Below are 25,441 nucleotides of genomic sequence, written 5' to 3'. Positions count from 1 at the left end.
AGGGGGGGCCCAATGATTTTTATTTTTCAATTGGGGCGGCACGGCATTAAAAAGTTTGGAGACCTCTGCTCTACAGTGTATGGAAAAGTACTCAAAAAAGGAGACTATAATTGCGAACATGAACATTTTGTAGTTCTGATGTTGTGGATGATTTATTTTCCTTACCCAAGATGTAAAAGTAGTAAAGATGACAGACCAGTGCAGTCCCCTGCGTCCCCAAAATAGCCCTCTTAGCTGCCAATAACATTACAATGGACATTTTGGCAGCTGCCTTACAGGATCCCCAATAGACCTTTTGTAACCACTCCAGGACAGTGTCACCCACTTCTGCTGCATCAGTATCTTGTTGGCATCCTTCATCACACCCAACACTCCATTCCAGAAGTCCTGTATCTTGACATTGACCTATAGCACATGCACAAGTAGTCACATTCTCCCACATCCTCTCCAACATTTCTCTGAATTATTAGTATCAGTACCATTCAGTGGATACAGATACAAATGCCATCATACTAACCAACTCCAGTCCCTGAGTGTGAACAATTCCCTTCCTTGAATTCTTCATTTTCCATTGTTCACCAGTCACCTACCAGTTCCTCCTCCCTCTTCCTCGAAAGAGGCCCTTTTTGATAAATCCCTTTCTGTAGCAGCCTCTATTCTAGAAGTGTAGTGAAAAAACCCACATGGAGGGAACACACACTGTAGTCCCAGAGTTAATTATTCAATTATTAATTTGGTGTTCCTTTCGAGATCCATTACAAGACGGGAACCAATGTGTAATGTCCAAAATTCCTTTATTTGAAATCTTCATGCCTCATGCCTTCAACTCAGCCCAGGCAAAGCATTTTGTTCCAGGTAGACTTCATCAGGGCTGTAGCTGTGACTCCGTGCCACCACTCATTGCTGGTTGTGAACCTGTGCTTCTGATCTACACATTATGCTAGCGTGAGCAGTTTTCAGGATCTTTGAGTTTTTCTTTAAGAATGATGTTCTGTTCCTCTATGGACACTTATGTTTGTTTTAGGAAACTCCAGTTGCATTGAGCAAGCCACAATTTGTTCCTGTATGCTGCACACTCTCTTCCCCAGCTCTTGCTTAACCTCTTTGAGATTCTGTCCAACATCCACCCTGAGCACCAAGAATTCTTCCTTCAGGTCACAATGTAATAATACCATTAATTATTTTTTAACCTACCCACTCCAGGAATACGGGTGGGTGATTGCAGGGATTTCCAGGTATGTCGCTTTCCATGAGTTTCTTTCTGTGTATCAGCATTTGTGTCATCATATTTTTTTTTTGGGGGGGGGGGCTCCCTTGTGGCTTTCTTGCCCACCACTCATCCTATAGCTAGAAAGCTGTCTGTCCACATTCGTAGTTCTAGTAGGATACACGATCCAAAGCACCCCCATCCGGGCCTTGTGAGCGGCAGCAATGTCAACTCAGACAAATCCAAGCCTCACTTTGGTATAGTCTCCCAGATCAAATTCTGCTACCGTTGCATGTCACAGCTGTCATTCTTCTTCATGGCGCCCCTTGAATGCCAACAACATGGAGCATGGACGCCCGGGTAGCTCCAGCAAGCAGTCATGCCACATCAGTCTGCATGAATTATTACAAAGGAGATGAGATTGCTCCATGCCTGCCACTCTCAAACTGCCACTCTCACAGCCGGGAGGCATCCCCGCTGCTACAGGTCCCCCTTCTCTTTAGCCTGGTCCCAGGATCTTCATCACTTCCTGGTATGGACTAATCACTGAGAATGGATTTCTGAGTATTCTCATCATCAAGGAGGGAGTTGTCAGTACACTAGGCTTCTGATGCCATGGATTGCACAGTTCCGAAGCACAAGTGGCTGGCTTAGCGGCTGGTGCCGCTTGCTCGCCTGCTCTCTCACGCCAGCTTGTCTTCCATGTCTTCTTGGCATCCACAGGCTCCTGTCGCCCCTGCCACCAAGCACCAAACCAAAGGGCCAGCTACGTGCTAAGGGCAAGAGGAACCAGTGTCTATCTGAATCCCCCGCACAAAGCCCATCTCCTCACCCCTTGGCAGAGATCCGCAGAGCCCTTGGAATTTCCAAACCACACTGTAGGGTGTGTAGAAAGGAGGCCAGAGGAGTGCAAGAGTGACCCGTGACAAGTGGCTCATAGGTGCAGAGGCAAGTGAAGGTAAGCCGATGCAAGCAGAGCAACGTGAACCAGGGCCAGATTCAGTACGGTACGGTAAATAAATCACTGGTAAGCCCAGATCCACTGATATTACACTTTGCTCTCCACCTTGCTTTCTATACTGCGCTTCATACTGTGCAATTAGATGCACACTCGCAACTAGGTATAAGACTCCGCATATATTAAATGCATGCATGCTTATTCTGTTTGCGCACTTCCGATATTTTTAACTGTTAATGACTCTACTGAGGTCAATGTAGACAGCACCAGTTAATGACAATGCTCATCTAAAATTTATAGCGCCCACAGTGCCTGGTTTTATCCCCATTGTATTTGCAGGCCTTGCTAAATATCTGTTAAGAAGAGTAGGCTGTGAAGCGTCTGACACCAGATATCAGATAACCAGTACATGTCATCAGATTGATAGGTCAGCCACTGAGAATGCCTAGAAATTAGAGAAACCAGAGGGTGGGGTTAAAAGGGGACTGAAAAGCAGGTGGACCTTACTTTTCTGTTAACTTCCCGCCAAAATCAGACAAAACTGCTAAAGTATTGGCCAAAATGTCAACCTTCAGGGGCACCCCAGGCCATCTGAAGTAGCTATTAGGACATTGAACAGTGTCTAAGATTACACAAACAATGGTCCAGTCAACTGTCCAACCATCTCAAACAGACTCAAGAGTTCTCCTAATCGAGGCAGAGGTGCATTGAAATCCACAGAGGTCAATGGTTTGTGAGGATACCTCGACTGACATGCTGCCTGAGAGAAGTATGAAAAATATGAAGTTCAAGGGTATTGACAGAAAAGTCACTGAGAGGAAAGGAGAGAAAGTAAATATATAGAGTAGTGTTTAAATCAATGGGGCAAGAAATGGAGAAAGAAATAGAAAAAGAGAAGGAGGAAAGTAAGGCATCACTTACCCCTTGCTTGGTCCTTGGCCACAAAGGATGCAGAGGAAGTAAGGCATGCCTCCCAGAAAGCAATCATACTCTTTATCTAGTTAAATTTTCACCAATAATTATATCTCATCCTCTGTGTCATCAAGGAACCATCCTTAGTAGTGAGGAAATGTCTAGCCTGCCCCCAGGAGTGTCCGGAAGAGATTTGGTAATTGACTGCACAAAAGCAGCTGCTAAGCTGGAATTCACAAAGGCTTCAAAGGGGAGTTGCATCAGAAAATCCCAGAAAAACATACTATCAGCCAAAAAGAATTCTCCAAACCAAATCCCAGACATTTGTCCTGGCCGCAGAAATGAAAATTCCCGTAAATAATAAAAAGAACACAACAGAGGGCCTAACCCCAAAGTTACCATCAATAAAAAGCAAGCAAACGCCATTAAAGCGCACTCAGTGGAGTTATCACAGCTAGCATTGTCAGGAAAGAAAGATTAAACAAGATCAATACTCAGAGTTACATAGGAGAAAAAATCTACAATATAATCAGAAGCCAAAACCCCCAAGAAATGTCTTAAGGTAGACGTTTTAACAAGGCTGCCTCCTTCAGAGTCATGAAATTATGCCTTAGGTGACCATGGAACAGATTCCAAATGACAACATACAATATCATACCTTCGACCTGAATAGACTAAGTCAACACAACAGTATGCATCAGGGTACACAAACAGAAGACAGTAAGCCAAACCATCAGGCAAATTTGATAGATCATAAAATAAGACCGTCGGACAAGATTGTACAAATGGGTCTTCAAGGTTACTCTGGCAATCAAAAAGAAAAAGCATGTCCTGGTTCAGGCTACCGGATTAACGGAGACATAGTATGTTACGCAAGGCAGCCGAATAACACCGACAAGTGTTACTGCATGGAAATAGTGCTATTGAAAAGCGAACTTAACATAGACATAACAGAAGTGAGAAAGGAAATTCAAGAGCTCAGGTAAGCGGGTTCAGCAGAAGGCACGTACATTATATCTGCGAGAAGACAAAGCTATGCCTCTGCCTTTAGGTAACAAGTTATACACACAGTTAACATTCATGGAGCAAATCAAACAAAATGGAGAAAATACAATGGAAGCTGTCAATGGTAAAAAAAAAAAAAAGCATACAAACAGGAGGTGAACCTTTTTAAACTATCAATCTTCAGAGGTACTGAGTAGAAAGGAATATCTCCTGAAGGATAAATATGGTCAAACGGAATGGTCAGACAATAATACCTCTACTGGAATGGAAGAGCTATTACTATTCCAAGATAAGAGGTACAGAAATTTAGACCATGTGATGAAGAATTGGAGAAAAGATGCAAGGAATTTTATCATCTTTAACCTGCCACTAACAACTAAGAGAAAAGGGAGAGAATCATGAGAAACAAAACGTACAAAGGGTTAACCGACAAAAGACGCAACAATATTTTAGAGATGAACGATTTGCAGATTGTAAAACTCCATCAAACCATTGCTAACATTTACACCAGTTGTATCTTAATTGACACAAGAAATAAAAATCTCATCGATCATATGTGCAAGATCACTTCACTAGCAAACCTCTTTTCAGCCACCAGAATTGTGACTAACCAAAATTTACAGCATGAAAACTGTGAATTAACACTGCAAAATTTAAAGATATAGACTATGACACAATTTCCCCGATAAGAAGCAAGACGATAAATGTCACGTCAGCAATAGCAAAGATCACCTGCTTAAGAATGATGAGTCAAACAACAAACCAAACCCAGGCAAAAACAGATTGTAAAAAGTTACTGGAGGTAGGGTCAGCAAGAACCTTAGATGGCCACAGAGAAGAGGAGCGCATAGCACAGGAGAATGCATTTATTATGCCACACAACCCAGCACAACAAACCACGTTGTATCTGACTCACTAGTTAGAAGTCACACTAAGGAGGTATTTGAATCCAGCATATGGGAACCAAACAGCTCAATCATTCCCTGGTACGTGGCAAGAATTCCCTCAAATATGGGCGACAGTGACTTTCGTAATGACTTCACATCCCACAATGTAATAATACTTCAAGAAACGTTGGCCTTAGCTCTGTGGTTCCTGCTTGGATATGTTAACCATTCACAAAATGGGCAATAGAGTTGGAGATAACAGGAAATAGTGGTGGTCTGCAGGTATCGAGCAGAGCTGACAAATGTTCTTCAACAAAAGCATGGGACGATATCCATGAAAATCTGCAAGTTGTCGACATCTGACTGTTAGATAAAACAATCCTAAGAATAATAAACATCTATGCACAACAGAAAAAGATGGCTGGTATTACATATCTTTTAAAAATCATTAAGGAAGCACTATTATTGCCCTGTCAGTCAAACGTTAACACTCTGATCTGTAGTGATTTCAACTGGAAGATGGGAGAATGTAGTAATGATAATGATTCATTAATAGAATTAAAAACCGCATGCTGCATCACAACAAATGTCAAAGGTAAAGATCTGGCCCACGTGTACAATCATAAGTCTTATTTCAGTTTGCAATTCCTACATAAATGAAGATTTGAATGTGCCTACCTCGCTTGCAGAGCAGAATCTGTAACGGATTACATCTTGATGAAGATCACCAATTAGCCCAGGTTTGAAAACATGAGGAACCAGTTGAAACTAGAAAGCAATCATAGCCCCTTACTTCTGGGTATAAAATCCTCAGAGTCCAGAGAAAACCAACAGCTAAAAAACACCCGTGATTTAGGTGACCAAATCAGAATAAAATGGAAGCCAAACCTTGAATCCAGTATTGAGGAATGGAAAACAGAGCTATCCACAGTTGATAGATATTCAAAGACACATACTAAAGGGTCAGTTGACAATGTTATACTACCATTTTTATGTTAATTACTGAAATCATTTACTCCAATTGTTTGGACAACGTGTACTTTTGTATAACAAAAAAAATAAAAAAAATACACCATGCAGCAAAAAATATATCTACAGAGGAGTGCTTTGCTAAAGAACGTAAGGCAATGAAAACAGAACTACAAACAGTAATTTGCAGCGAATCCTCTAGACAGGAAAATAAGGGCCACAAAATTTTGTTATAAATCTTTAATCAGGAAGACAAAAATGTATCTGTTAAACAGAAAGTGGCCAGAGCGATCTAGAAAAAGCCGCTCTGGAGAAGGATACACACCTCTTAACAGAAAATTGGGAAAGGCCTAGGAGTAAAGAAAACATTTGGGAGTCAAACATCACAGAAGAAGCATAGGTAAAACATTTTACTGCCATCTTCAATACCATAAATGACCCATTACAAGAAATACTTCTTCAGATTGCTACTGCAGGAGTCATGTTTAGGGAACAAACTTCCCGCCCTCTTTGACATACTTTCAAAAGACAGAGTGAAAAAACTAATGCAAGACCTCCACAAAGGTAAGGCATCGGGACCTAACATGATACTACCAGATGTGTTTCCTTCTGATTCAGACTGGTGGTGTTAAATACTTTCAAAAGTCTTTAAAAAGATTCTCCTTATAAATAATCCTCATATTCTTAGCTAAACAGTATTATTGTGCCACAAAGAGGACCCAAAGTCCTACTGACCAAATGTCTAATAGAAATAGACTGCACAGTTTTCTTGAAATTGATTCTTAAGGGCCCATACGAATGGGTCACAAACTAAAATAAAACATTATTTCACTCAAAAACCTTTCTATGTGACATTTTCAGATTTTTCATTGACATTCGATTTGATTTCAAGAAATCGCCTTTGGGGGAAAAACTGACCATTCTGGTCGTCGACTGAGGGCTTCTGACACTAATCCAGCTGGTGTATATTGGAACCTCCTCTCATGTGAAACCCAATCCAAAAGTGAACATCAGAAAACAATTATGCATCCATAGAAGGGTCAGACTAGGGTGCCTTTTGGCACCACTCCTGTTTTCCCTTTATACAAATGATCTGTACCCAAAAGTCAAAAAGCCACTGAGGACATTCCAACAATAAACGGCTTTAAGATCCTGTCCCTACTTTATGCTGATGATTGCATTCTGATATCAAAAACCCCAAAATGGCTGGAAACCCCACTTACTGCTGTGGAATACTATTGTACAGCAACTAATTTAATAATCAACAGAGGGAAAACCAAAACTATGACTTTCAGGACAAAGAGTGAAAAGAAGAACTCACTGTTTGAAAACCAGACTGAAAGACGTTGTATCCTTTAAGTACCTTGGGGTAACAATAGACCGAACACTAAAATGGAAAACTCATAATCAAACAACTATAGGAAAATCTTAAGCTGCGGTACATGCCATTTTGATGATGGTGCGTAAAAACAGTCATTGTTCCCCTAATTACATCAAGACAAAAGTTGGAAGCCAAATTTCATATGGGGCTGAGCTGTGGAGTCTGGATGAACTCCTAATCTGAGTAGGCTGCCACAAGAGAAAGTTTAGGAAAACAATGCTTAAACTACCATCAAGCTCCCACATCAGCTTTGGAATCAGGCATTAGCTGCTCCACTATTGAAGCCACATGGCTTATATAAAATATGGGCTGCAAAGAATAAGAACACAGGGTAACAATTTAGTTTACCAGGCCTGGAAAGAACACTTCTCTATGTATGGTAAATCAATATATGCATTCCAGTGGAAAAAGGAAGTCAAGAGAATTGGCCTGACTCAGTCAAGCGCATCTTCAAATATGGAGTTTCTTACGCAACAGAAGACGCCATTATTATTAGCAATTCTGAAACTAAAAGTTGAACCAAAAGTTGCTCTGGAAATTTACATCCAAGGAGCCATGCTGGCTTGTTCGATCCCTCTTAGTAAGCACAACAATAACTCATTCTGTTAGCGAGTCATAGAGAAAGGAGAATCTTTGCCCAGGCAAGAAGTGGTTGCCTGCTACTGAATTACATCAAGAGCAGAAGAAACCTCGCAGATACAGATAAATGTCTGTGTGGTGTACGAGAGGACATAGAGCATTGCATGCTGTTTTGTAATTTCTACAACAAGGTCAGGTCTAATACAATAGCTAAGATCTTATGCAGAGAACAGCTTGAAAAAACAGTGGAACAAATATTCTTCCCCTTTAGAGACCTTTCAGGTTATACAACAAAATTAACTGGTTTATATTTGAGGAAAAGCTTGGACATTCATATAAAACTCCTGGCTGTTCAATAGACCTGGCTGAAAATAGAAAGGTTTTATGTCTCATGTGGAAGAACTTTCTTTAGAACCCTAATGATCTTTTAAGTAAGATATTTGCCATTTTCATTGTTTTAAATGAGTTAATCGTAATTGTCTGCCAAAAGCACTTTCAGTAAATTCAGATTCATTCAGATTCATCAATCCTTTTTCAAGCTACTTCCACCACCACCTTAGTTATGTTTGGTATTCATTGTAGGACAGGACCCTCAAGTTTCTCAGATTCCCGCTTTCTATTCCTCGGAGATCACCTTCTGTGCCGTTTCCAGTTTCAGTTTCAGGTCACCGTACGGAGTATCCTTCACTGTCCTTCACTGGATCCTTAGCTTCAGCATGACGTGGACAGAATTCTCTCCACTGCTTTACAGGTTTGGGTCTGTGTTGGGTACAGTGAACGGTGCACCAAAGCCATTTGTATAAAATGGCAGCCCACTGCACAGTGTCTGTTTTCTGGTCTCTGGACAGTTTGAGCTCTTTAGGCTGTACCCTTTTGCACTGAGCAACATCGCTCAACTATCTTTACTGAGTTCACTGAAAATTCATGCCTCAAGAGAACACCGAATGCGAAGACCGTAATAGGGAGCACACGGACACATCTTACTCCCTTTGCATCCTCTTAATACCTTTTTATAGTTAATGTATATAGAATAAAGTAGCACCTGCCGTACATTATAAGGATTTTGCAAGTCACAGAGGAGTTCCATGACCATATACAGGAATAAGGCCGAAAGCCAAGTTCCTTTACAGTGTTTTGAAAGTCCGAGAAGACTGACAATATCCTTATTACGGCAGGGGTACTTTATTCCTTATAATACATGATCACACCGTCTCCTTTCCCACAAGCCACTTAAATCCTTGGCGTGTAGCTCATTCATATGAAAGAGAGAGCATGTTTGTAAGCATGAAGAAACAAATTAGAATATCAAGTGAAAAATTAAACACATAAAAAAGCTGTGCACAATATAAGCATGTTGCTTTAAGTATCTCCTTTCTGCTTGTCAATATACATTGGAAAAAACAGAGTAGAAGAAAGAAAAGCAACATTTTCTTTTTCTTTTTTTTTTTTTAAAAGCTGCTTTAATTATGCTCTGTGACCTGATCTACCTTTTTCCTTGCTGTCGGCTCCAGCAGCAGGCATTATGATACCAGAACTCGAGTATAATTAAGTTATTTCAGTTGAGTTCTGACATCATTGCTTCGTAATTGGCGACTGCATCACAAGTCGACGATTATAAAGAAATTAGAGACAGGATTTTATAAAGGGTTTGCAGAATCCCTTGTATTATATTTTAATTGTGAAGACAATAGCACATATAATTCCTTTCTGTTATGTCTACAAAAAAGCAAATGTGTGTGTGTGTACTTATAGAGGGTGCTATCACCCAGGAGGGTGTCTTGGCACTGAGCCAGTGTACAACTAATCTCGCCTGGAGAGGCGGAGGGAGAGATCTTTTTGAAGAGCCAGGTCTTCAGCTTCTTTCGGAATTCAAGAATTGAAGAGGAGGCTCTACTGTGTAATAACAGGCCATTCCAGACTTTTGGGATGATGTAGGAGAAGGCCCAATTATCTGATCTGCTCCTGTGTATGAGTGGTATGTATGCAAGAAGTGGTCTGGCCGAATGTCTAAATGGTTTGTGGTAGTAGATGCTGCTGCCTAATGAAATAGGCCGGGCTAGTGTTGTGTAGTGCTTTGTAGGTGTGTGTGTGTGTGTGAGGAATTTGAACTGTATTCATTTGTGTATTGGGAGACAGTGGAGCTCCTTGCGATGTAGTTCCATGCGTGTGCCATGTGAGAATTTGAGTGGGATTCTTGCAGACAAATTCTAGTTGGTTTGTAGTCGCCTAGTGAGTTGTTTGCTGATCCTGGTGTAGAGGGTATTCATGTAATGCAACTTGATAGTGATGGGGGTGTGAGTGATGATAAAGTGTGTGCTGGTTGGGAGCCATTTGAAGATTATCTTCTAGGTGAAGAAGCATGAGTTAGTCAATGTGTTGACTTGGGTGGTCATGTTGAGCTTGCTGTTTATAATGATCCGAGATTATTGGCGTGGGAGGTGGGGGTGCATCCCAGCTCAGCTGGCCACCAGGTGCAGTCCCATGACAATGGGTTCTTTCAGAAGATCCCAACCTCTGTGTTGGGGTTGTTGACATTGAGACAGTTGGTCTTCCCAGCCTCTGTTTTGGGGTTGTTGAGATTGAGACAGTTGGTCTTAATCCAATTGCCGACTTCGGTCATGCAGGTGGTGAACTTGCATGAGGGTGCTGAGGAACTTGGCCAAGAAGGACAGCATTAGCTGTCACTGGTGTAGGAGAGGATGTTATTGCTATAGGCGCAGATGATGCTAGAAAGACGGATCATGCATGCTTTGAAGAGGGACAGGATTAGTGAGATTACTTGCAGTACTCCATAGATGGGGTCACAGGCACCAGAAGTGTGGGGGGTCGAGCAGACTGACTGGGTGCGTTCAGTCAGAAAGGTACAGACTCAGTGAAGGGCAGGTCCTTGTATTACAAATTTGTGTAGGCTTCGGATGAGGATGGGGTGGGATACAGTGCCGAAAGAGGCAGATAAGTCCAGGAGGATAAGGGCAGCTGTGTCTTCTCTGTCCATGATCATATGAATACAGTCTGAGGCAGCGATCAGGGCTGTTTATGAGCTGTAGTTAGGTCTGGAGCCGGACCTTGTGTTGTTGAGGAGTTGGTGTTGGTTTAGGTGGTCGGTTAGTCATTTGTTGATGGATTTCTCTAGGTCTTTGGCTGTCTATGGTAGCAGGGAGATGGATCTGCAATTGGTGAGCCTTGACGTGACTGCAGGCGGCTTTCGTGGTGTGGGGAGAACTGTGATATGTTTCTGAGTGTCCCGGAAGGTGGGGGGAGGGTCAGGATCGGAGGGAGTATTGTGATGATGGGTTAAAGTCATCTGGTGAAGACGTGGTGGGGGAAAGGCTCTGATGGACCCCTGAGTGGATGGACTGCACAGTGGTGGCGGTTTCTTCCATGGTGATGTCTGGCCAAGTGGATGTAGTTGTTTTCTTGGGTGTGATGGGAAGTCTTGCTGCAAGGTCTGTCGGTTCCATTATAGGGTTGAAGTTGTCATATATGGAGGTTGTCTTGCTGCAGAAGAACTGCAGGAGTTGGTTGCAGAGGTCCTGTGAGGGGGTAATATTTTTGGCCGGACCACTAGTGAGGTTAAATCCTTTACGCTGGTGAAGATGTCTTTGCTGCTGTTGGTGCTGGCCTCAAAGTGGTCTGAAAGCGCAGAGCACTTGGTGGTCAGATTTTCTGGTGGTAATGGCTGAGAACAGATTTGTATGTGTTCTTATCCGTGTTGTTTTGAAAACATTATAGCTTCTCTTCTTTCATCCTGAGAGATATGTTCTTTCTTATACTGGGATCTCTCCTCTTCAAGTGCAAGTGTGAATGGAGACTAGGGGCCTGATTTATATTTCGGCGGACGGGTAACTCCGTCACAACGGCCTAAATAGCCTGTCCATCGAAAAATCTTATAGGGTATAATGGGGTTTATATTTCGGATTTATATTTTGGCAGACGGGCTATATGACACCGCTGTGACGGAGTAACCCATCTGCTGAAATATAAATCAGAACCTAGGTCTCTGGAGTTTGTCTGCGTTGGTAATGCCTGGCCTTTTCAAGCCTTGTGGGTTGTGTGCCACTCTTGATGTGAAAGTGGAGACGGCACAGCATCATGACGATGAAGGGGCTTTGTAAAGCACACAATTATTCATAGAGGTGTACTGGTGCTAAAACCAAATGAAAGGCAACAGAGAGATTTATAGTGACAACTGGTGTGAATAGAGACAAAATTAAAATATGCAGACGAGCAGATGGTTTAATTGTGCACAGAAATTAACGGGGGGCTGGTTCACTTCTTGGTGTATAAGAAAAAACACTGCCACCAATCCTAAAACGCTGAACCCTGGGAGATATCAAGAGGTGGATGGTGCAGATTAAAGGAAATAGATATGAGCATACCGATGGATTTTGTCTTGAAGTTTTTTAGGACATAACCCTAAGCCATAAAGGGCATGGTGACAGGATAGAGCAAAATACAGTGCATACTTTGTTATCAGTAGCCAATAAACAGTGTGCAGCAGTTCGCTTTAAGGACCTCCATTTGGATGACTATAAAGTAGGTGGACACCTAAAAAGAAATATTTCAGTGTTGTCTAAATTTAGTTTACGCAAGTTAGAACTCATTCAACTCGCAACAAGTACCAGTCTACGTACGATGTGAATGTTGTCTGGGTAGGACATAAGTTAAAGGCCAACAGATTTGGTTGGGCAGGCAGGGGTGTGGGGGGCGATCTAAAAAATGTGGGGCTCGGTGATGAACCCTGAGCAACCTTCACAGAAGAGTTTGTATTGTGAGCGATAGTGATGCATGTTGACCTCTGATGGGCCAATGTATGAATGGCCCAGGGTACCAGTTTGTCGAATGCACTGGTAGGCAAATATATTAAAGGAGTGCTACCACCTATTTCAAGAATCATTCTCAGATTATCCATTACAGCTAGTAGGGGTGTTGCTGTGCTGTGTTGGCGAGAAAAACCCAATCTTGAGGTGTCTGGAGCGGGATGGGTTTCTACAGAGGCAGAAAGGCGAGAGTTGATATGTTTTCTAGAAGCTTGGATGGCTTCTGCAGCAAAGATATTGATCGATAGTTGAAATAATGGGTTCCGCCTAAGGTTTTTCAAAAGTGGGAGGAATAGTCTTCCAGTATGATGGAATGGTAGCAGATAGAGTTGATAAATTAGGAAGGTTAGTAAGAGAGTGAATTATTCTGGGCCCTGTCTTTATATTCACTGAAGGAAGTAGGGATCGAGAGGAGAGCCAGATTTGACACTAGAAATGAGAGCAGAAGGAGTTCAAGGTTAGTTGCTGGAATTGGGTAAGTGAACCGTTCAGGGAAGAATGTTCCCTTAAGTTGGTGTTAGGAGGGATGAAATTTGCAAAGATTTTGTCAGTTTTGATTGTGAAAAAGTCCAAGAGCAGAAAGCAAAAAATTGTTAGGAAAGGGCAGGAGTTCCTTACATTTAGGTAAGCATAGTTCTTAAACAGTGAGAAACGTCTCTACCGGAGTTGGGTGCATCTTCAATTTTAGAGCAATATTAGGTACTCCTTAAATCTTTTTTGTACAGTTTTAGATTCGTTATATAGCAGAGCTGCTAGAAGGTAGTTGTGATGCCAACGTAGTGCAAGCCTTTACATTGTTTAAAGCACTGGTTAGATTGTCAGAGTATCAAGGGACAAAGTGATAATTACACATACATCATATCGATTGATTTGAGAGGGACTAGGGCATCAATAACAGATAGAAGCCATGAGTTATGGTTGTTAGCTAATTAACTATTGAGTTCGCTATTCGCGCATGGTGTGCTTAAATGTTTGTTAGCTAAGGCACTGGGTTTAAGTGTGGCCCAGCAGCTGTCGCTTTAATGGTTGCGGGGGAGACATGAGGTCTTAAGTGAGATGCATCAGAAGCAGAAAGAAGAAAGCGGTCTGTACAGGAAACTGGACAGAAAGTGAAACTAATAATGCCAGAGAAGGAACAAATTGGGTCCAATAGATGACCAGGCATGTGAGTAGGGGTAAAAAAAAGAAGAGAAGGACCCAGGATGGAGTAGCTGCTAAGGAGAGAAGAGGCCCCAGGATTTGAGAAATCTTTTAGCCAAATGTTGATGTCGCCTAGGAAAAAAAACTTTGAGGCGGCTTATATGTATGGGGCTAGAAAGTGATCAGTGTCTGAACAAAACACAATATACATAGGTAACAGCAGGGTGATAGCAGAGCACAGTGTTATACATTAGTGAAGGATGGTGCGAGATTGCACAGATAAGAATTTCTACAGATTGAAAGAAGGTGATAGGGAGTTTGCAAATTGTTGTGAAAAACAATTACAGTGCAGCTGCCCATTTGATGTGGTGGTCTTGAAATGATATCTTAAAACCAGGTGGAATGGCCATATCTAAATAGGGAGCAACTGTCCAAAAGCCATGCTTGAGTGAGGCAAAAAACTTGGGGAGGGAGCGTAAGTTAAGAGGATTGACCTTGTAGTGGTCAGAGAAAGAGCCACATTCCAGTTACAGCAGTAGAAGTACAGCTTGTGTATGGGTTGTTTGGTGGTACAAAAAGGTTCCCAAAGAGAGGAGCTGTCAGGACCAGGGAAGGAACATAACTTCAGTCTGATTTCTGGAAGCTCTGAGTGAGTGTAAGTGTGCAGAATGGCATGACAGGAAGAGTGGAGGTCTGGGTCCCAAACGAGTCGCAGATAGCTGTAGACAGGCTGTCTTTGGCATTGGGTAATTATACCCGGTGGTGTGTTAGATGGCGTGGATGGGCAGAGTGGGTTGCCCAGCAACTGTGAGCTCTGTCAATCACACACTAAAAAAGTGACTGGTTTGGAGGTTTAATAAAAAGTCAAAGGTAGAGCAGAGCCCTGTGTCCTCTGTTTTCCTCTGTTTTTTTCCACAATGGTAGACTACTGGGAAATGGAATACAAGGTAACTTAACTGGTAAAACCAATACAAGAAACTTCGAAGGATAGATTTGAGTTGTATGTGGGGAGACCCTGGTGTGGGAGATAGGACTTTACAAAATTGGACTGTATGTCAAAATATGGAGGTTGAGGTCTACACTCCAGAATATTAACTACCAACGTATTAGCAAGGGAAGCATTCATAGGGAAGTGTACCTTTGCTCTTCTTAATTTCACATTTTCCTACCTTGACAACATGTTACAGTTAATATTATGTAATTGAAGCTTACACGGTTCAGTATGAAAAACTTTCAGTTTTGGTAAAACATTCAGACTGATTGGGTGTGTTTCTGCCCGAGTGCATCAGAGGTGAAAATGTTTGTCTTTGGACAATGTTTGTGTTGAAGTGCCTGCAGTGCTGGGCTCCAATCCCCAATAAGGCGATGTCCAAGTCAAATGATTTTGGAGGGCCTCAAACAGGGAGGGCATTCGGAAGATGGGAGCGCTAGATGGGATAGCGCTAGGCTGAATCAAGCTACCATTATTTGGATTTCACAAGACCTCTCTAGTTCCACGCTGTCTCTGCAGCTGAGCCCATGTGAGGGTCACAGGTTTAAGTCTCATATCAGCTCACCTCATTTGTGATGAAGGTGCTCAAATGTATCTCTAACATATCTCTTTAAGGTGCCTCAGAGCACCTTCATGTTTAAATTTATAAACACAGAGTATATTGGTTTGTAGACCGATCAGCTGTAATTTGTCTGACCCAGTTTGTGGTTTTAAAGTAAAGGTTGTAGCAATGGGCAGGATTACCACTTATTTTCATGACAAAAACATTTTTTTTCCCCTTTGTCCATTTATTGAAGTTTTGGTTATAACAAGCGGGGAACTAATACTGTATATCTTTTTCGCATGTACCATTTTTATTGAGGCTGAGATCAAATATTGAAGTGATAATTAAAATTTGGGATGCAGAACATCAGTGTTATGTTATTTTACTAAAGGTAGTATAAAGTGTGTCCTTAACTACAGATCAAGGGAGCAGTACATGTATTCCAGAAGAATGGAATAACACCAGACACAGTTAACAGTAATATTAACAGAAATGAAGCACACTTTTAAACCCAAAGAATTTGCCCACTACCACTACTCGGGTAGTTATTACTTTTTAGTCGGAATTTGCACCCAGGCCCCTTAAGGCAAATGCTCTTCATGCGAGTAGCCCTAGACTCTACATCTATTAATTTACAAAGCATTCTTAGGTGTTGGCTCTCTAGAGACAAGCACAGAACATCATTTAGTGACTGTGTGTTTATCATGCTTTCTCTAGTTGCTTGATCTCCCAATTTAGGGCTTGAATCCCATCCAGGTAGCCCAGCAGGCTGAGTGTAAGATGCAGTGGTTGATGCGTGTAATCTGTGGGTCACAGGTTAAAATGCTGATGGTTGAGGGCGTGTCCAGCATGGCTACCGGGTCGGACGCATAAGCCACAGCTCCGATCCTGGCCCTAAACAAATATCCTTACCTAGGCGCCTGCACACACCAGAGAGGCAGTCGCCGATGCTCTGTGGAGGTGGAACACCGGAGCTGCGCGAGGAGTCCTGCCGGGAGCCGCTGAGAGCGGGGAGAAGCCCTGATCGCCCGAGGAGCTGATGAGCCGCGCAGTAAGTGACGTGGCCTGCATCGAGTCGGCGCCAGCCCGAGAGGCTCCTGCGCCGCATAAACGGAGTCGGCTTGAGCCATCGGTGCGCGCCCCAGGTCAAGATTATCGGCGGTGCGGGTGGGAAGCTGCGCCGCTGCTTCAGCTTCGTGGCCCTGTTCCGTTGAGGTCGCGCCCGCTGGGGGTGTGACCGGAGCACCGACGTGGTGCGCGGACGCCCTGCCAGCTCCCCACTCCCTGCCACGTTGCGAGGATCCTGAGGCGGCCATCGTGGGGGGGCCACTGAGTGTCGAGGAGAACTCCCGTGACTCGACTGGGGGTTTCAATGCATATCGACGCGCGGGGACGCATCGTGCCCTTTTCGTCTACATGCAGCCAGTGAGGATATAAAGCAGCATCCAAACAACTGCAAATAGGAGCACATTCAACGTGCTTCACCGGCGACATAAAGCGAGTCGCAGCGCATATAAAGGACATGAACTTCCCCCTCAGTGAACACAAAAGCATGCAGTAAAGCAAATTCTTGCTGAAATCAGCCCTCCCAAAGCAATTAAAAAATAAACGCCCGCAAAATTGAAGCTTGCAAATTACCAACACTAGCTAATCACCACACTAAACAAAGGAGGAGTGTGGGGGAAGAAGGGAAGAGGAAGAAAGAAGGAAGGGAAAAGTGAAAGTAACATAAACACCCCGTGTAATATACATTACACAATCAATAGGCTGCCCCAACATACATTTCTACTCAGTACTGTCTACCCCAAAGGCTTAAACATATGCACAGTACCCAGGGAAACCAAGTAACGAATTGATAAAGACTGAGTACCTACTGTAATAATTAAACCAACCGATTACTGCACCCGAGGACCAGAACACTCTAAAGCTCTCTTGCACCATGCTAAACAAGGCGCCCACATAAAAACGGCAAATTGTTGCAGCACCAGTCAATCAACACAGCATAAAACCCAGCTACCAGCAACAATATCATACAACAGCCAACCAATGGGCAAACCAAAGACTCTACGTGGGCCCCCAGGAGACATGGATTCAGGCGATTTGCCCCCGCCCGCTGGGGCTTCCGACACATTTCAGGCTCTACAAAAAATGGACGCAACTCTACAAACACATACAATACAATTTGAAAAAGTACTGCAAGCCATACTAGACACTAAAACCACCTTGGAAGCAAAAATAGGCTCAGTAATTGAGGATGTTAACCTGCTACGCACAGATCAACAAGCGCTGGCTGAAAAGGTTGCAGGACTGGAAAAAGATACGTCACACCTTACACCATCTATACTCGAACTCCAGTCACGGACGGGAGCCGTAACAGCATCCGGAAGACGCAGAAGGCAGGTCTCGCCGCAACAACATCCGCTTCGTGGGTTTTCCCGAGTGGGCCGAGGGCCCCAGCGCAGAATTGTTCATCAAACAATGGCTAATTGAAGCGGTCTTAAAGAGCAATGTCCCAAAGTTTTTCTCCATAGAACGCGCCCACAGGGTCCCGGTAGGCCCTTGCCACCGGGTGCTCAACCTCGCCCCCTAATAGCAAGACTCCTTAACTATCGGGACAGAGACCTCATATTACAGCTATTCCGAAAATCAGGCCAAATACGCTTCGAAAGTGCCGAAATCTCGGCCTATCCAGACTTCACTGTTGAGGTACAGAAGAAGCGCAACTCATTCTATTGAGTCAAAGAACGACTAAGAGACCATAACATCAAATATTCCCTGTTGTTCCCTGCTAAACTCCGAATACAAGATGATACCCGTACTCTCTTTTTTACTACTCCGGAAGACGCATGGACGTGGCTTCACGCAAAAGGCCTTGCTGACCCGACATCCGCGAGTAACCCCACAGACAAAAGTCCTCCACCAATGGATAAACGGAGACCCCGCAGAAAACAAGACACCAAACCTACCCCTGAGCAGTCTCGTGAAGAACGTTCACTACTATTACAGACCACATCGCGTTTTGTTTCGGCATCACCAACATCCATGTCTGCGCAATCGGAAGCAGACCCTGAACCAGAAGTAAACTCTGACTCTGCGGACTCGGCCCGTGGCCCCAACCTCACTCCACGGACAGCGGACGATATCTGTTAGCTTCCTCCTCCCACCCCCCTTTTCCTCGAATGCCGCTGTGGCACTCCACCGTGACACCATCTTTCCCAGCTATACCATCTTGTTGACTGAGGCTCCCGGACTGTAGCTACACCACCAAGTGTAAAATGGGCCTGGATCAACGCTGTCTTGTACCCATCAATCTGAAGCACCCCCCGCTCCATATGGACCATTACATTAGGTTGGCAAGTTCTGCAGCAACCCTGTGCTTGTCACACTTACAGTTAAAGTTAACTATAGTAAATGTTATTGTTAAAACTAAACGGGACGTTTCCCGGTTACGAGTTGATCAATGTCAATACCAAGACGGTCCAGCACAATGTAAACTTAAAGAACATGCTAGGTAATCCCAAGGCAAAATGGCTGAGCACAATAGGCACGAAGTACATCACCAACATATGGGAAGTTAGGCTTGCGAAATCACTATGCGCTCGCGTAAAACCACATATACACCATGGCTTCTCAAAATCAACGACATATCCCACATTATAAAATACTCACATGGAATATAAGAGGCATGGCATCCATTAGTAAACGACAACGGATCTATGCATATCTCAGTAGACACCAAATACATATTGCCATGCTCCAAGAAACACACCTGGATGCACCCTCGCTCGCAAGCATAAAAACAAAATGGAGGTGACAACTATATGGCACCACCTTTTCAACATATGCACGAGGAGTGGCAATCTGGATAGCCCCCGGGGTCCCACATATTATGTCCCGCGTTCAAAGTGACCCAAATGGACGATACGTGATCTTAGAAGGAACATTAGACGGTAACCCTATAGCACTGATAGCACTATACACTCCCAATGTAAATCAACGGGAATTCCTCTGGTCACTTAACAACAGTAGGCTCGGAGACCCCGCGACGGATGCAATATGGGGAGGCGACTTTGATTGCATCTTAGACACCCAAAAAGATCGCTCCATCCCCCCACTAGCCAGTGCCCCAACTAAACGTGCGTCACTTGACCTGACAGAATGGGCCTCTAACAATGGGTTAAACGAAATTTGGAGAACTGGCCACCCTACATTGCGCGAATAGTCTTTCTATTCACCAGTACACAAACTTTACACCAGAATAGATATGTTTTTCGCATCATCCAACATAACCTCAAAGATAAGCACATCTGGCTATCTAGCCCGCACCATATCAGACCACAACCCACACTATGCAACCTTGTTATGGGGCTACACAAACACGCGCATCCCAACATGGCGCCTACAACCAGACGTCCTAACTGATCCTCCCTTCAATGCTGAAATAACCAATTGGCTATCAGACTATTTCTCCCTAAACAAAAATTCAACACTAACACGCACCACGGAATGGGAAGCCCATAAAGTCGTAATCAGGGGACAATGCTTGGCAGCCTCCGTGGGGGTCAAAAAAACGCTTACTAGAGAACTACTAACGCTGGAAGCCAAAATACATAGAGCAGAGATTGAAGCCTCAACAAGCGACACCCCATCAGCAACACTAAATCTACTGAAGGCGAAATATAGAGAAGCCGATGATAGACTTGGTAGGCATGACTATAGACACTTTAAAATGAGGCAGCACGCAGAAGGAGACAGATCAGGAAGATTGTTAGCATGGCTGGTACGTCAACCGTCGCAATCCCTGCCAATAGGTGCGATTAGGTTACAATCAGGTGATATGGTTAATACTCAGGTAGACATAAACAGAGCCTTCTACATGTGCTAGCGCTCTTTATATCAAATCACTACCCCTCCAAATGACCAACAATTGACCGAGCTACTAGCACAGATTCCTCAAAATCCAAACATCACCAGCAACGCAGATATACTTGACGGTCCCATCACCATTGAGAAACTTCACTTGGCTCTTTCTCAAATGGCACGCGGCAAAACCCCAGGTTCAGATGGTCTACCAGTAGAATACTATAACTCACAAACCACTCACCTTCTACAACCTCTGCTTGAGGTGTTTAACGAAGCACGCAATAGAAAACAGCTACCAGACTCCATGTGCGAAGCACTAATAGTAGTCCTACCAAAACCAGGCCGCGACCCACTAGACGTCAAATCCTACAGACCACTCTCCCTTCTGAACTCTGACTGCAAACTGTTAGGGAAGATCCTGGCAAACAGATTGCTCCCTCACCTACCGCACCTCATACACTCAGACCAATCAGGATTTATCCCGGGTAGGAATACCTTCTTAAACATAAGACGGTTAATTCGCATCATGCACAATACCACAGAACCAGAAACTGTGGCTGTGTCTTTAGATATAGAAAAAGCATTTGATACGCTCGGTTGGGATTATCTCTTCCGCACTCTTAAAGCGTTTGGTTTCCAGAGCGGCTTCATCAGATGGATTGCAACATTATACTCCAAACCAATAGCCCGTGTCAAAACTGGTCAAGTAATATCGGAAGCATTCCCCATCGGTAGAGGCACTAGACAAGGATGCCCGCTCTCTCCGTTATTATTTGCAATAGCCATGGAACCACTGGCAATTAAGCTTCGCAGCTACGCTCAAATATGGGGCATCCAGGAATTTAAAACATATCACATCATATCCCTATACGCAGATGATGCCCTGATATATTTACGCAATTATTCTACCTCTCTATCTGGGGTTATGCAAATATTGGATACTTTTGCCCTTGCCTCTGGCCTACGTGTCAATTGGACTAAATCATGTATTTTCCCTCTCACTCGTATACCCACCGAACAGCAAATGACACTCCCTAGTCACCAGCTACCATGGGCTTACCAGACCTTCAAATACTTGGGCGTTCAGATATACCACTCTTTGTCAGACCTAAGAGAAGGCAACCTAGACCGATTACTCCGCTCCACCCGTGGCTCCCTCTCATTTTGGAGCTCGCTACCCTTATCACCTATGGGCAGGACGGCCATAGCCAAGATGCTAGTATTACTGAGATTCCTATATTACTTTACTGCGCTCCCGATATCCTTGCCACGCTCGTTTTTTCGCAAAATACACTCACTATTAACTGATTTACTATGGGGTAAGGACAGGCGCAGAGTAGCACTAGCCATCACGCAATACCCACAAGAAGAAGGCGGGCTTGGCATGCCGAATCTAGAATTTTATATTACGTAGCAGCCCAACTGCAATGGGTCACAATGTGGGTCAACGAACCGACCATTCCGGAGTGTATAGCGATAGCTGCTCACACAGCACCACAAGCGATACTGACCTCTCTGCTGGCAGGACCCCCCTACCCAGCAAATCATTCACCTCTATGGAACACGGCCAGGCACTGTTGGCAGAGATATGTACAAGGCAGAGCACTGTCCCCCCCTTACTCCCCCTTGCTGCCACTGTCGCAGGTTCCGGGCATACAAGCTCTCTCCTCCTATCACGATATACGCGTGACTAATACATTGAACCTGGGAGACCTTTACTCGAGCTCCAAAGCAAGTACGTTTGCAGAATTGGTGACGGCTGAAATAATGCAACCTGGGGCTTTCTTGACATACAGCGCCATCGCTAATCTTTTACACAACCTATGGGGACGTAGCCCCAACGAACCTAATGAATCCCTTCTACTCACTTCAGTACTTTCAATGGGTAACGCAAAGGGTACCATCACCAAATTATATAAAATACTCCTAGCAAGCAACTGCACTGCCTTAACTCAGGTTAAACACCGATGGGATTCAGTCCTTAATACATCAACCACCCAGGAATCCTGGGAAGCAGCCCTCACCTAAATTAAGTCCGTATCTCGTAATATTAGGCTAAGATATACGCAATTTAATTACATACATCAATCATATCTTTCTCCGGCTCGTATCCATAAAATATACCCAAATTCTAAACCAATATGTCCAAGGTGCGCCACCCCTGCAGCCAACTTCTACCACATGGTTTGGGAATGTCACTCAGTAAATACTGGTTGGTGTCACATTACTGTTACCACGGCAGACATAGTGGATCACGCGTTAACACCCACTCCGGAATCCTGCCTGCTTTGTATACAACACCGGGCTAAGGGAGACAAACACACCCACATGTTTGTAGACCTGGCATTTATGATATACAAGCGCCTGATCGCCACACACCGGAAGGCCCCAAATGCTCCTCCTCACTCCACTTGGCTGAGAGACTTGCATAGTTGCGCAATAGCAGAGGCACAAACACTAAGACAACTGCAACTTAAGGGACAGATACAGGAAGGCGCTGCAAGCTGGGATCTTTTCGTAGTAAAAATAGAATCTAGAGATGACAAGTACCCTCCCTGAGACGCCCAAAGTAAAGAACATCCGCTAGTGGATCCCCTGTCTGATATTCAGCAAGCACAACACCCGCCCCCTCATTCCTCTCCCTTCCTCTTGCTTTGTACTGACAGGCTAGCAGGATATCATCACACTTAACCAAAACATAACAGAAATTATTAAACGGAGCCGCACTCAAAGGCGAACTGAAACGCCATGCTCGCGCACCACTAGTCTTCTGGCCCTGATCCGATATTACTAACTAACCACGCCATGCAAAAGCAAAAGATAGTTACCTCTCGTGCCTAAACAGCCTAATGCAAACATCATTACTCCTGATACCGATATATAGACCTATGCATATTGATTGACATGACTAGTTTTGAAAGTTACACAATGTTAGGTTGTATGCCAGTACGCTAAAATGTACCTGTATTATACACAAACCACTAATATGCATGGATATATATGAGTAGTAAAGTTGTATATACTCTCGCTAAGTTAAGTGGAATGTACTGCAGCTCTTGTATTATGTTTTGAATAACGTTGAATAAATAGATTTAAAAAAAAAAAAAAGGAAAGGTATGGTTGCAAATTAAAACTGATAAACCACCAAAATTCACAAATGATGCTTGTGGTAGCTTTTTAAAAAAATGTGTAAATATTGAGTGAAAATTACTGTTTTGATGATGCTTAGAATCATGACCAGTAAATTAATCATGCTGCACTTGAAACACATTTTCTATATCACTTAGAGTTGTAATTAATTCCTTGATGTATTTATGCCACATTTGCCTAAGACGCCATTTATTCTAAATGGATGCAGTTTCTGTCGTTACTCTCTTCTTGCTGCTGCTCAGTACCCCTCCCAATCAGTGTCCTGCCGCAAGCCATCTCTTGCTCATTTCCGCAGAGCAGCAAATTAGTGATATCAGAGATGAACAACTTTACGAAAGTGTGTATTGTGAATGAAGCTTCCAACATGTATCCAAAGTGTCAATTGAAGGATTTCCACTCGAAGTTCCATTGTACGCATGCTAATTCTTTGAGCCATTGTTTAAGAAATATTTCATTTTATTTTGAGCATCTCTGGAGTGCAGTTGCCGAGGGAGTAAACGGAAGATTATCTTTACTTTAGGAAATGGGTTAGTATTAAAGATTTGAAATACTACGTTGGAATTTTGTGATTTGCTGATGCGACCCTAACCAAGATCCTAATATGCTGAATTTGCAGAATCTATTAATAGCGTGCGCGAATTGTGTATGAAAACTCTTGGATTTTGGTATTGTGGGGGTTCATTTTTTTATATTGGTTTCAAGGGCTGTTATGGCATCAGCTGCTGCTGAGGTGACGCCATTTTTTTTCTGGGATTCTGTCCGTTAGTCTTAGATTTCTTTTGTGAGGGTGCTGTCAGTACTCTGAGTTTAATTTCTGTTTTTGCCTAGACTTGTTTAATTAGGGCTAAGGATTATAGTGATTTTCTGTATTGGGGCCTTCAGTGGGATTTGTGCATTTTTCTCTGTACCTCTACTTGTTACAGATACTGTAATAAAGCAATTTTTGCCTTATGTTTGGGCTGTCACTCAGTCATTAATGCTTCACTATGTATACTGTTTCATTCCACTAAAGTGTGTATTTTTCTGATGAGGTGTGTTGGTTGTCTCTAACCTCTAGATCAACTGGAGATTTTGGAGCTGAATAGATTAGATACAAATCAGGTGTTCAGAATATTGGAGTTCGGTTGCCACATGGTCAATTCCGTAATCTGTAACTTGCACCGCTGCCATGCAAGCCATAACTTGCACACCAAAAGGCTGTTGATATTTTAAATTAGGTATTTGATATTATGTGAACCTAGCTGCAAGGGGAGGTGCTAGTGCTTTACAGAGAACATTTTAATAGCAGGTGAACATCTGAAATGTGGGGGCGTATTTAATAAGTTAATTAATTATTACCAGGGCCACTGGAATTATGCAGCAAGAGAGGGCCAAATTATACAGCAGGCTTGACCAAATTATGCAGCAAGAAGAGGCATAATATGCAGCATAATGTGGCACGTTTTCAAATAGTCTTACTTTATTACTTTGTCATGTTTACACTTGTTAACCCTGTCTGGGCATAGATTGCGCCTCATTTGTACCAGTTTAATGCTCAAATCTAGCAATAAGCATGAGTAAGGTGCCAGTCAACCTTTGTAAAGGGCATTCCACTTCGAGACAGATTGTGTTGCTGCATGTTTTAGTAACTTTTGAACTGTTTGGGCTAGAAACAAATGTTGCAGATTATGCAGCAGATGTGGCAAATGCAGAAGAGCCATAATTATGCAAAAACCGTTGCAGCCGCTCAGTCCCAAAATTCTACTGGCCCTGATTATAACAAACACCAGATCGTGATGAGTAGGTGAGAGGTACCAACATGTCATTGTGATACGTTTTCTGGATCTTTCCAGAACACGACCCTGAAAATAGGCTTTCTAGACCACCTGTCTCTAAGGACTTCATAAGTGTGCTAACACAAGAGAAAAAGCCAGTTTGACTGCAACCATCATGCAACCCACTGAGCAGTATTTGATTAATATACGTTTCAGGTAACAATCAATTCTGTGAAATATCACAGGGATGATTATTGGAACCTAAACCTTCTTTCATGATA

General features: G+C 43.3%; 1 protein-coding gene across 4 annotated transcripts in view; it reads left to right on the top strand.

Moving 5' to 3' along the window:
- LOC138285741 (caspase-8-like) overlaps positions 1 to 25,441 on the top strand; it is a 188,743-nt gene that overhangs the window by 121,025 nt on the left and 42,277 nt on the right. The gene's annotated exons all lie outside the window — the stretch shown is intronic.

Source organism: Pleurodeles waltl, chromosome 3_1, assembly GCF_031143425.1.
Source record: "Pleurodeles waltl isolate 20211129_DDA chromosome 3_1, aPleWal1.hap1.20221129, whole genome shotgun sequence".
NCBI classification, from domain to species: Eukaryota; Metazoa; Chordata; class Amphibia; order Caudata; family Salamandridae; genus Pleurodeles; species Pleurodeles waltl.
Note: the sequence above shows the minus strand (reverse complement) of the source record. Positions and strands in the feature narration are given on the sequence as shown.